General features: G+C 27.4%; 1 protein-coding gene across 2 annotated transcripts in view; it reads left to right on the top strand.

Annotated features, from left to right (window-relative positions):
* LOC139807923 (uncharacterized) overlaps window positions 1–13,576 on the top strand; it is a 60,772-nt gene that overhangs the window by 6,580 nt on the left and 40,616 nt on the right. Inside the window, exon 2 of one of the 2 annotated variants that reach the window (XM_071769420.1) lies at window positions 7,736–7,840. The exons of the other annotated variant lie outside the window; for it this stretch is intronic. The gene's annotated coding sequence lies outside the window, so the exon portion shown is untranslated. The remainder of the gene's footprint in view (window positions 1–7,735; window positions 7,841–13,576) is intronic. 2 annotated transcript variants of the gene reach the window in all.

Below are 13,576 nucleotides of genomic sequence, written 5' to 3'. Positions count from 1 at the left end.
AGCGTAGTCGATTATTTACATATTATTATTGAAATAAAATATTTTTATATAAATAAATGATTAGTTAATAGATAAAAGATTTTTTATATTAAAATTAACGAGTGATAAGAAAAAGTAGGTTTTGAGAGTCAAATGGAGACTCACAGTCAGTCAACGGTTGACAACCGGACGAACCAGCTGTTATTTGGAACCAGGTCTGTTCTTTCATTGTCTCGCGATTATATAAATCATCGCCGCTTAAAAATCATCTCACATTGTGAGTTTCCGTTGTCTTTCTTAAGACTTTAGTTTGTCAATCTTATGTTCTCTGGACTTAGTTTAGTGAGTGGATTTCACTTCTCTTCGCCGATTAGTCTCAATTTACATTTTCTCAATTTTCTAGTCTGAATATTTTGTAGACTAGAATATTCGCGGAATTTTTCTGGTATTTTTCTCTTAAAAATTATACTATCTTTGAATATTCAATTTTTTAACTCGCTTTATGCTCGTCGAAGAGCTTGAGATTATTTAATTTATCTACCTATTATTTATTTATTTACTTATTTATTACTGCATCGCTGGCTCAAAATAGAGTGGAAACGTACAATTTATAATTTGTGTTAAATTGTTAATTAAGTATTACGTAGCGTCAACTCACGCACAATTAACCGCATGTTTGACTTTCAAAGCCCACTTTCCTTGTTACTCAATGATTTTTATATAGTTTGATGGAATATTAAATATACTTTTATATTATCATAAAGTCGTAACACACAGTTGAAATTATTAATTGTTAGATTGTTAATATAATTTAATTTGAAACTATATTCATAAGACACATTGAAAAGCGATAAACATAAACGGAGATAAATGTTCTTCGAAATTAGAATAATGTGATAAATTTTATAATATAAATCATTGTTTTTTGAGCATGTTATTCTAGATAAAAACCTTGGTCTATGCTGGAAACTGTGTTTCAAACTAACAAGAATATAGGAGTAATTATTCATATAGGTATGCTGAAAATTTAATGAAAAGTATAAGAGCTAGACACTGCTATGTAATAATTAATAACGATAGACTTTATAAGTAACAACGAGTATATTGAATAATCTTTTAAATCAAAAAAATTTTAATTTTAAGACAATGATGTGAATGAATATAACATATTCTTATGACAGTCTATGTCAAAGTAAATTTGCATTCTTTTTTCATGGAACATTCCTTTCAAAGTGCAATTCTTTTCACATAAATCAATTCTCGTTATTTTACATGTAAAATTATTCAGATATTGTAAAATTATAAAAAAGTGAACATTTTACGATATATTTCATATTTTTTTTATCGTAACATACCTATTTCGGTATATGAAATAGGAGGAAGTGTGAAATATTTTGTAAAGTGTAAAATTTCGTATTTTGTTTTGATGTTCTCAGTATTGTGTAAAGGAAAGTCTCCTATATTATGAGATACCACATCTATTTTGCGTGATTACCGGAAGTTTATGTGCAAAATTGAAAACTGTAGTAGGCGAGTGCATACAATCGAATAATGAATTTTCCACTAGATAGGTTTTACTCTAAGGGCAATAAGTTTATGATGAAACCAAAGATAGAACCTATTAGTTTAGCAGAAACCTCGCTATCGCATATTAGGAGCCTATCTCATAATAGGGGACTTTTCTCTATAAAAAGATAAATTAAAATATGATACAAAAAATCTCTATTTTTATATACAGAATGATAAAAATTCATTAATTTAAAAAATAATTTTATTTAAAAAAGAAATGTAGTTAAATATTAATACATATATAAAATATTAAAAGAATTTTCTAATTTCATGCATACTATACATATAATGCGTATGGAATGTGCATGTACATGATAAGATTATGCACATGTGAAGACTTATTTAAACAAAAAATGTATAAATTATATAAACTATAATATCAAAATATTTGTTATTAACGTATATTTACACATACATTAATTTTATTTTTTTAAATTTGCCTGAATATTTTAACAGTTATATCACTTCATTTTATGGGATCCTCTTTGAAGCTGTTTGTCGTTCAATTATCATCTTCCTGCAATTCGTAAACATCGTTAACATAAATTTACTTTACAATTCACAAAGACGTTTTAAATGCCCTTTGAAGCTACAAACAATAGATAAATTATTCATAAACAATTGAAATGACAATATGCATTTATTTGACTCGATTATCGTCATCTTCATCGATTCAATCATCTTTTACGTTGCAATTTGTTTATCAAATGTTCTCAGAGGTGTCGAGAGGTCAACATAGCACCAATTAGTAGATTGGGTTTCGTCGAGTGGAAATCAGAATCTCTCTTATTCTTTTGTTTCAGAGAAGAATATTACTTTGGGCGGGAAGCTTTAAAGCCTGTTTAAAAAGTATTTGAAAAATATTTATTCTAAAAAAATTAATTCAATTTTAATACGCTTTAATTTTAAATAACTAATTTTCAACATGTTATACATACGTATTATAAAAGATGTAGATTATTTTTTTCTTTTTTTCTATTTATTTTTCTTTTTTGTAAACGGTATGTTCAATGTAAGGAAATTATAATTGCTGGCAAAATTACAAAAATTATAAATTTATTAAGAGAACCTGCAAGCCCCAGCAACTTTAGCAACTTTAAATTGAATTAATTATCTTGACTATATGAGATGAACCAGCCAAATTGAAACTGGGATGATATGCACATACATGAGTATTTTTATAAATACGTGTCAGACACATTATAAACTAAAATCTTAAAAAACTCTATAAATGATCAACGAAATAACGATAAACAATGGCAGTTATAGTAATAATTTATCAATTTTTGTTTTAATTTTTATAATATCTACAATACAAAATAAAAATTCTTTCCAGATATTTGAGCGTCTCCAAAAAGTTTATATATATAAGATATCCTATTTAAATATTGTATTGATAGATATTGTATTATATGATATTATTACTTTTATGAGCATCATCTTAAGAAAAAAATTCATAAAATTATTGTTCGTTTTTCTTTCCTTTATGCAACAGAGTTCCGATAAAAATCTTTCCAACGATATTTTTTAAATGCTTGCACTGCAGCATACTAACAATCTTTCATTCCTTAGTCGTGTTATCATCACTTTATTTTGTTTCCCGGTTTCTAGCAACATATCTCTCGCTTTTCAGCGTCGTGTTATCATTGCTTTATCGCTTTTGCTATGATATATCCAAGGGCACCAGTTGTTCTTTCGGATAACCAAGAAAAAAGACTAGCGACTTAAGAGATTGAGATATCGAAATAGTTACAAATTTCAATAGAAAAATTTTATGTTTGTGCAAAGTTTCACAGTTTAATGCATTTCGAATTTATATAAAAAATATATATATACATATATAGAATTGTCTTCTAAAATATTCCGGTCATCAATATAAGAAAGTTACAAATATAACATTACATGTAATAGATTTTAACGTTTTAATATATTTTATTAATATATTATTTATTATTAATATATTTTAATCTTAAAACTATAGTTTTGTCAAATAGATTCGTTTTCTTCTTTTTATTGTCACCACAAATAAGCTTTTCTAGATGAATAGATACCTAGTCCTTGAAAGAAAGGAGAATAAAATCATGCAAATACTCGAATTAGCGACTCGAATTTCAAATTCATCCATCTTCCATGATTCTAATCCTTCTAGTCGATCCCTCAGAAAGTTGATGAAAGTCAATCCAGTTGAAAGCTCTGTATTTTCATTCCGCCGAGAAATTGATTCGTTTTGACTCTTGTTGATTTCTAAGATTTTTTTTCCGTTTACTCACTTGTATGAAAAAAAGAATGTAATGCATATTTGGCACATACGCACGCACAGAGGAAACATATCAGAAATTTATTGTATACAGAGTATTCTATTTTAAATAGCCGAATATCTCGAAAACTAACCATCCTTACAAGCAATAACTATAGAAGAAATCATATATTATTTTTAAAAATTCCTATAATTTGATTTTAAAAAATAACAATAACCTTTATGTCAGATCTTAAAAATTCGGATTTTTTTTCAAAAATTGATTTTACTATTATTTGTTCCCTTCCAGATCATACAACTTTTGTCTGAAACATTTTTGCCTGCCTGCAGGCTCAGCTTTCGAGATATTCGCTTGAACTGTTTAAAATAAGACATCCTGATGTATATATTTTAAATTACTTACATTATAAATTATAATACCTAACGATACTTATTATATCAAATTGCATTTTTTTATGAGTAAACAGAAAGAAAAAAAATATCCTAGAAGTCAACAAGAGTTAAAAAAAAATGTGTCTTAAAAAATATGATATATTAAAATACAATTGAAATACACAAAAGATAAAAAGTTATAGTTTTGATAAATAAATGAAAATGTTTAGAATAGCGATAAATCGATAAATGTTTGTTTTCTTGCAAGATGCATTGGAGGGAGCAAAATATCGTTTCATTCGACATTAATGTTTGTATTATTAATATTTGCATGATAATTGGCGGACTAGCACCAACGTTACTCTTGCACCAAATAAACGTAACTCGTCGTTTGTTTATCAAACGCAGCAAATATAAACGTATCGAACGCTCGTTTTATAATTATGCGAATTCGCGCAAAATCCACAATATTTCATGTAAAACAATGCACGGCGATTTCGTAACCACTGCTAAGTACATTAAGTAACGTTATTTTTTTTGCTAGTTGTGAGGTTATCTTAAGATATTCTAGTAATACCGTAAATTTTCTTAATGATTTGCTATGTATATATATAAGATCGCGTATTCAAAACAAATTATTTTAATTGAAAAATGTATGTGGAATTTAAAATTTACAAAATTTTTTTATATAATGTAATATGATTAAAATCTCTATTTTTAAACTAAGACATTTTTTGTGAGAAATATAAATAGAATAAAGACAATGTTAAATAATGCAAAAGATATTGTAAAATGCATTATTTTAGAAATATCAGGAGCATTTGAAATGTAAACTTGAACAAAATAACTTTGAAAGTGTGACGGATCCCATTAAAATTTAACGAGATAGATGATTTGATCCAATGAAAGTAACATCATGCTGTGATAATAAAAGTTAATAGACAAAAAGATCGACCATCGAATCTCTTCGACGAGTGAATGAGAGCGTAACGCGAGAAATGCATTCAGGTTTCCATAAATTTGTTGTTGTGTAAAACAGTCAATTTACATTGAGACAGAGAAGAGCGTATCATTGGAAAATTGAATGAAAATTCTGTTGTTTTAAAAAGACGTAAATTTAATAACGTATAACATTGTATAATATATACGTTGATATATATAGTATATTCATTAAATATTATGTATTAAATATATGAGATATATTATTTTTTTATATTATTACTGTATGAAGTATGTAGATGAGAGAGAAAAAAATGTATCTTTTTCTTATTAAAAAAAATTAATGCATAATGGAGTAAATATGTATGTATATTAGCATGGGAAAGTTGATACAAATGCAAAAACTGAAATTTGCTCGAGCTTCTTATGCAAATAACGAGACGTTTCTTTTATAATACATTTACCGCATTCATCTCGGTTAATTGCATCGGCGTGTTTAATTGCGTACCTCCCTGTTAAATGCACCGACCGTAAAACGCGCGATTAAATGCGCGCCTATTTCTATCGCTGTGTCACGTCTTATAAATGAGATGATTCTATGGGATATGACAGTAAAATATGTACACACGGTATGATATACGTTTTGCATTATTTTATAATTATTGATTTGATTGATTATAGCAGGTCGGTAATGATATAAACCTTGGAACTATATATTATATTTTTGTACACGTGGACCATACACTGCACCGTAAAAAGTATATAAAATTATATAAAGCATAAAAATCGCGTGATTTATTACGGAAATGTACACATCTCTATTTCATACATATATTATATATTAGTTTTACATTTAATATGTGATTTTTATACTTAATTTTTACACTTTATGTAATTTTAATTTTTTTGTAATACCTAGATATAGATTTTTCAGATCCATTCAAATATTTTTAATTATAACTGGTAAAAATTTATATTTTTCAACGAATTTTTTTCAGAAGAATAAATATGATAGAATACGATTGTAAAATCAAACTTTGTTAAATTGTGAAATATAAACGTTTAAAGAAGAAGAAATTTTTAAGAATGCAACTTGAAATTTTTGTTAGGTTCCACAGACCATATGTAATCTAAATAAGTGAATTATATAAATGATATTATTTTTTTCCTGTATATGTATATGTATAATTTAATAAATAAATTCTGCATATTACATTGAATATTAAAGCTGTTGATGGAACCAAGCAAAAATTTTTAGATATGAATAAATAAATTAGTTTATATTTTATAAATAATAAATTGAATTACAAAAGAAATAACATTCAAAAATATATTTACCAAAAACGTAAAATTAAAAATTAACTAGAAAGCTTTTCCTTCTCTCAGAAGAAAAACGATCTTTCTGACAAGGGTTGTTTTATTACTAATTTTTTTGTCAGATATTCAATAGTAGTTTCCAGTGTTGATTAACCGTATAATTGCGAGCATTTGTAGCCCCTTTGCTAATGCGAAGCGATTATGCATGTTCGGTATTATGCAACGGCTGTTGAAATGAAATACTGAGAATAGATCAAATTTAAGACACGTAGAGTTATAGCTTGTTGTTGGAATTTGCTGTACAAAGGAATTTGCTAAGTCTGAAATATTTAACAGTTTATAATAGTAATATGAAAGAAATCGATATTTTAGACTTATAAAAACTCTCTTTGTTTATGATAAAGTTATAAATTTTTGAACTTTAAAACTTAATTGAAAAGATTTTTTTTAAATAGCTTTTTTAGACAATTAAAAATTTCAAAATTATCTTAAATATAAATTGAGATATGTATAAATTTTAATTATAATAATTAATATAATATAAAATAATTAAACAAAATAAATAATAATAAATAATAAAAAACAAAGTAAAAGAAAAACATATAAATAAGATAAAATAAAATAAAAATTTGTATTTTTTTTAGTAATTTATTTACAATTTAATTTGACCAAAATTTTTTACATTTTTTTCAAGACATGCAAACTAACCAATTACCGTAAAATAGTGTGAAATATCTTTTATCGCATTTTGTCGAGTTCTCTTATCAGTGCCAACCTAACCAACCGACGACATGTTGATGGATATTGTCGCAACATGGCGGTCAAAATTAAACACTCTTGCATGATGGATGCACAAGTCCACCTAGTGATTCAGATCGACGATGATTAATCGATACCATTACTGTTTGCACCCACAAAAATTATCTCTATGAATATTATCTTCATATTATCATTATGTGCATCATGTTACGCGTTTGTTTGAAATAATTAACTTGAGACATCCTCGCTCTTGTTATCCTGCTCGCTTTGTTTGTCATGCGACTGTTTTATTCCGCAAGGCCATTGATAATGCTATCAGTATTTATGGTAATGACACAGTAATGAATTTTTCTTTGCATTGATAAGATATACTTTAGCTAGGTACAGATATAAATAAATTGATGTAAAAACTGTAAGGAGATATTTGTGCTTAAAATAGTTTTTTTTACCCATTTATATGCTTATGATTTGTGCTAAATTAAATGAATGACAGTTTACTGGTGTTGTTGCGTATTTATTCACAAGCGTGGTCTTGTTTTGCAGATGATTAGTACAGGTGCAATTAATCGGTGTGAATTAACTCCGAATTAACATGTAACGACGACGCGGCTGAACCAGTCATGGAAAACAGATCGTCGAGAGAAGTCGGTGAGTTGTTTACTAAACTTTGTTTTGTATTTATATTATTCGCTTATTTATTATAATTCACTGTGATTCACGACTAATGGCGTTAATAAAAGATATGCTCTAGTGTATGTACTATCGATTTAACATATCATATTTTTATAACTTACATATACTTTTTTAAGTTTTACTTAACAGAAATATTCTCTTCTACTCCATTTTTGTTCTTTAAAAGTATCGAGGAAGAATACGAATTTGTCACGTGAAATATTCAACACGCCTGTACAATTTTTTTTTTGACACTTGTCTAACAATAAGTAACGTTTATATCTATCTTGATTCTATTCAGTTATTGCTCCACGATTCCAATAATGATCGCTTTCAACGTTGATTTAATTGAGTTTGATTTAATTGATCCTTTGAAAGAAAGGGAGGAAAAATCAATTGAATTAATGTTGATATTAATCGACATTGACAAAAGCTATAAAATGAAACACGTTTTTATTTTACAAATTAATTCGATCCTGAAAAATGTTTTTTATACATTAAAACGACATTATTCAAATTATAGAAATACAGAATTTATTTTGTTGTGAATTACAAATTGTTTAAAATAGATTCTAATTATTAATATTAATGGAAGTCAGAACTTCTTTTGCAATAAAAAAATATTTTCAATGTATTGTTCAATGACGGAAGAATTCGGTTTTAACTATTTTCTAATACTCTATATATATATATATATATATATATATATATATATATATATATTATATCACTTATGTAATATATTCTTTAATAATTATTTTATTTAAATTATATTATATTATTTAACAATTTTTTTGCTTTATTGCAACTTTATCATTTGGCATTGCAAATTTAGTTGATATTCTATATTTTTTTCATCCTATTTCCGCTCTTCACAGATTGTAAAACTGGCGCTTCCGCTTTTATTTAAAAGATAATTTCATGTCGAGGTTGTCAAATCATATCTTGATTTTGAAAAAAGACAAAAATGAAATCCGCGATCTTTTCTTCTTCGCAGAAAGGGGATATAACTTGCATCTCGTCAGTAGTGACATGTTGTTGAGAAGCTCTTTTAAGAAAGTCATTAAGACGAGAGCCTTTTTCTCGCGTCTTTGTAATTAAATAGAAAATGTGTTGTATAAAAGTCTTGAGATTTAAAAACTTACTTTTTTATATGTTAGAACAAAATTAATAATAATCAGACATATTTTCTACGACAATAAAATAATAAATGGAAATAAATTAGTTATGTAGTAATAAAACCAATCATGTAATGATAAAATTAAAGAAATTATACATATTTTTTATATATATAAAAGAATAAATTATAAAATAAATCTAAATTTATTATTTAATAGCATATCAACAAAATTAATAATTTATTTTACAATTTTTGTGACATTCCGAGAATTGCAATATTCTTCGTTTGTTACGTTTCTTAACTCTGTTCATATAAATTGACTTTTTCCTCTTTTATTTTTAATTTTTTTGCTCGCATGATTTCTCGCATTTCTTTGCTCTTATTAACGATAGAAAATCTGACGAGTCGTGTAGAATCCGAAAATAAAAAGAAATTAATAAATCCCGAAACAAATTAATTATAGCATGTATGCAAAAAACTTCCAAAAATTTCTACAGTTAGCGATTAAAAATAACATATTATAAATATTATAACTTCCAAATTCATTGTTGTTTATTACTTTGTAGCAAATTTTTTTTTGCAATTGGAATTTCTTGAGCAGAACAAAAGAACCACTTCCGTTATATAACTAGAAATTAAAGTTCTCAATAGTGTAATATCGAGCTTATTTATTTGCACAACGCAATTTAATTATATCAATATTCTTTTTGCATGTTTTTATTGATATTTTTTCTATGTCGATACAAATTTTTAATTCACAGAAAGATTGCACGATAAAAATTCAATTATGAAATTTTTCAAGCAATTTTTCTGCACTACCAGTTTATTTGTTTTCTATTCCTGTTTATAAAAACAAATTATTTCTATTGTTACTATTTTTATATATTGATTCCTTTTTATTAATGCAAGTTCTTTTCGAATAATTGGTCGCGAAACATTAATTGTAATTGTATGATAATCCTTTGCTTTTTACTTCGTTCAACTGTCTATTTTCTTTGAGAGTTCGAAAGTATTATTAAAGAAAGGAAAAGAGAGAGAAAGAGAAAGAGATGTGACTAATTTTATTAAATGACGTCAAAGTATTTGGAATTTAAGTCAAATGCTGTTTTGCTACTCACACAACGACATTTCAATGAAACCGCCACAGGCACTCTTATAGGATTAATATGTACATTTTCACATTTATCCTTTCTCCTTTCCTCCTTCAACGCAAAACCAAAGATAAATCCTAATCCCTTTCTATCCTTTGCCCCGTGGCATACGTGAAGCAAGTATTGCGAGATATCCTTTGTCGCGTTTTATTTTTCTTTCTTTACCGTAAAAAGTAAAACTTGCAAAATGCACATTCCGATTTGAGATTAACATAGGGGAGATGAGGGAGAGTTGGCACCGCGGGGGAGAGTTGGGACAGAGTTTTTTCTTTGTAACAGTTGGTAGTATATTTTTGACTACACCTGATGACCAAAATACACCTGATGATCTTCAATGTGAGATGTAAGAAAACTTTGTTAATTACATTATTGTGTAAAGAACTCAGTTAATTCAAAGTGAGTAAAATTATTTTTTACTTTTGAAAGTAATTATCTTTCTATTTAATGTTTTTGATATCTCTTTTGATGATTACATTTCAGAAGAATCTTATTCAACACTTTCTAATATGTATAGTTCTTAACCTTACAATACAAAAAATATCTGACTTTAATCTTTAACCTAACTAAAAGACAACCGTTTTAATTTAAAGAAGACAAATGAGAGAGAGTTGGGAAGGTTGGGACGTTATTAGTCCCAGCTATTTTATTTATTTAGTTAAAAAAATAAATACAATAAAAATTATAGCACAATTATTTCTATTATTTTATCCCAAGTCTCCTCGGTATATAAGGAAGAGTTAGAACAAAATTATATTTTTATTAGATTCTTATTTATTAACAAAGTTCTATAATATTCAAAAAAATATATAAATTACTTCTGAATACAATAAGAAATAAATCCTACTCGTTGTCGTTATAAAATTTTGAAAAACAGAAGCTACAAAAAGTAAAGTGTCAAAATTGTCCCAACTGTCACTCATCTCTCTTCCCTATATGTACATATATTAAAAATACAAAATTCAAGGGATTATTTTTTGTTATAAGAAGGTTTTTTTAACTGTCATGCCACAATTGAATTTCTAAAACTTTGCAGTACGAAAACAAACTTTAAAAAATAATATAATCGAATTCTAAAAAGTAAGCAACTTGTACTTGAAAAAAATTTTTCTTTCTAAAATTGTACAATTAAAAGTTTGAATCATGAAAATTAATGATTTGTATAACATCGCTAGAATTAAGAAACATTCTGCACATTCTATAAATATAAATTTATTATATTACTCAAATAATATGTTTATATTAATTATAATATTATAACATTTAATATTCTGTCAAGTCGTAAAACTATTTTTGTGTGCCGTCTAAGATTATACCAATTGTAATCGGTTGCGTCGTGGCTGACTAACACGCGCGTCTTAACATGCATCTTGAACGCTCAGCGACCCGGCACGAGGCCTGGCCTCTCTTGCATAATCCGAGCGATGCACACACGTGTTCGCGCATAAGAACGCATTATCCATCCAGCCGTATGCGCGCACACCGGCTGCATCTAGTCTTCGCCGTTGTGCATCTCGAGGACGTGCGTTCGCGAAGACGATTTCACCGGCGCGCAACAATGCTTTGCACCGTCGATTTCGTTTCGCGTTTTTGCAAGAAACGCAGCGTTTCGATTACTTTGACTGCAATAAATGATATTATATATCAAAGAAATTTTTTTATGCGTGAATTAATATTAATATATTAGAAACTAAATTAATATTTTTTAATATTTTATTAGAATGCACAAATTAATAAATGGATTGAATTACATAACATAGACAAGAAAAGCAAGAAATCATCGTGTAGAAATTTTACACAATGCAAAATCGATTATAACTCATTTTTAAAAACATAATACCTTTAAAGATACAAAATATAAATAAGATATATGGACAAGTTAGATATATGGAATATATTTATAATACAATAATAATCAAATAATAATAATAATAATAATAATAACATTTATTTAATTTTTTTAAAGTTTGTTTTATTCTTAAGATGCGAATAAGAAACGTAGTTAGAAATAAATATAGCCTAACGTCTTCACGGGAATCTCGGGGCCTTGGGGCCCCGCCGGTCTCTTATAGGAAGGCCTCTATTATAGGAAAATCAGTGAGCGTAAATATTGAATGTCGTTTCGCTGTGACTTGTCTTGCGAAAAGATTCAGCCGACAGGTTTCACGGAAGAAAGCGATAACTGGCTGGAAACCGAAGCAAAAGCAGGCGACTGCAAGAACGTGCAAATGCACATTTCTACTTCCTTCATCCCTTCTCCCGATTTCCTCGTTTCTCTCGCTCTCAACTTTGAAAAAATTAGCGTGATTGGCGAAACGTGTTTCCAAAAAATAACGATTTGCACTTTCACTAACACGAATTTAACTATCGATACGATTAATTCGTCTGGTTTAGTAGAAACTAGTTGGTTGAAATGCTTTCACAAGTCATAGATTTGACATTCTTTTTATTCATCAGATATATGATCTGATATTTAAATAATGTGTTCAGTTTTACTATATCTGTTAGCCAACTTAAATCCCTTTCTCTTTTTCTTTCTTTCTCTATCTTTTTAAAAATTTTCTACAAATTAATATATTCTAAGTTAATATTTTTAAAAATTAATATTTCATTTTAATTTTAGAAAGTATATTTAACGAATATTAGACTTCATGATCCTAAGTGCATATTATAATCCTTAAACAAGGATCTTTTGTTCGACGCAATCAAATGGTGTTAACGAGACTACTGTACTGGCTCTAAATTGCGGGTTTACTGCAATTTTCGCTCTCTGGAAGATAACGCTTTCGCTCTTACACGGTTACGGCGTCGACGTGTGTAGTTGTTGTGTATACGAGAATGAATATAAATTCCAATCGTCTTAATCCTTTCCTCTTCACTTCCCTTCTTAACTTCCCTGCTTTATTCTAATTCTGTGACTATTATAATAAGCATATGATAAGAAATTTTGACGTATAATTAACGCTTAGCAAAATTCTTTCTTATAAACTAGTCGTATCTTATTTTTAATTTATTCTTTTTATTGTTGACACCTTTACATAATTTTTTCTCTTACTTTATAGTTATCTTTTTGGATAACTATCTCGATTGTGGCGCTTTATAGACAAATCAGTTGATTTGCACGTAGAATTTCGGCAATTTCATAGAACGATAGATTATTTAATAAATTCAAAAACACAATTTTTCGAAGCAATTTCATCTTGAATCTAAGTTTTCAGAAATTATGAACTTGATGCTATAGAATGTTTATAATAAAAACAATCACAAATAATAGTAAATATATTGATAATAAGTATCTAGTATTATTAGCAGATATCTTTTATTTCTTTCTTTCACGTAAAAAGTCGCCATTTCTTTTTCTTAAACACCAATAATCTTCTTTATAGCATAAAATGGCACGTGCCACTGGCAAGCTCGTTATGCCCGTTGCAAATTGCATTCAGA

This window comes from Temnothorax longispinosus, chromosome 2 (assembly GCF_030848805.1).
Source record: "Temnothorax longispinosus isolate EJ_2023e chromosome 2, Tlon_JGU_v1, whole genome shotgun sequence".
Classification (NCBI taxonomy): Eukaryota; Metazoa; Arthropoda; class Insecta; order Hymenoptera; family Formicidae; genus Temnothorax; species Temnothorax longispinosus.
Note: the sequence above shows the minus strand (reverse complement) of the source record. Positions and strands in the feature narration are given on the sequence as shown.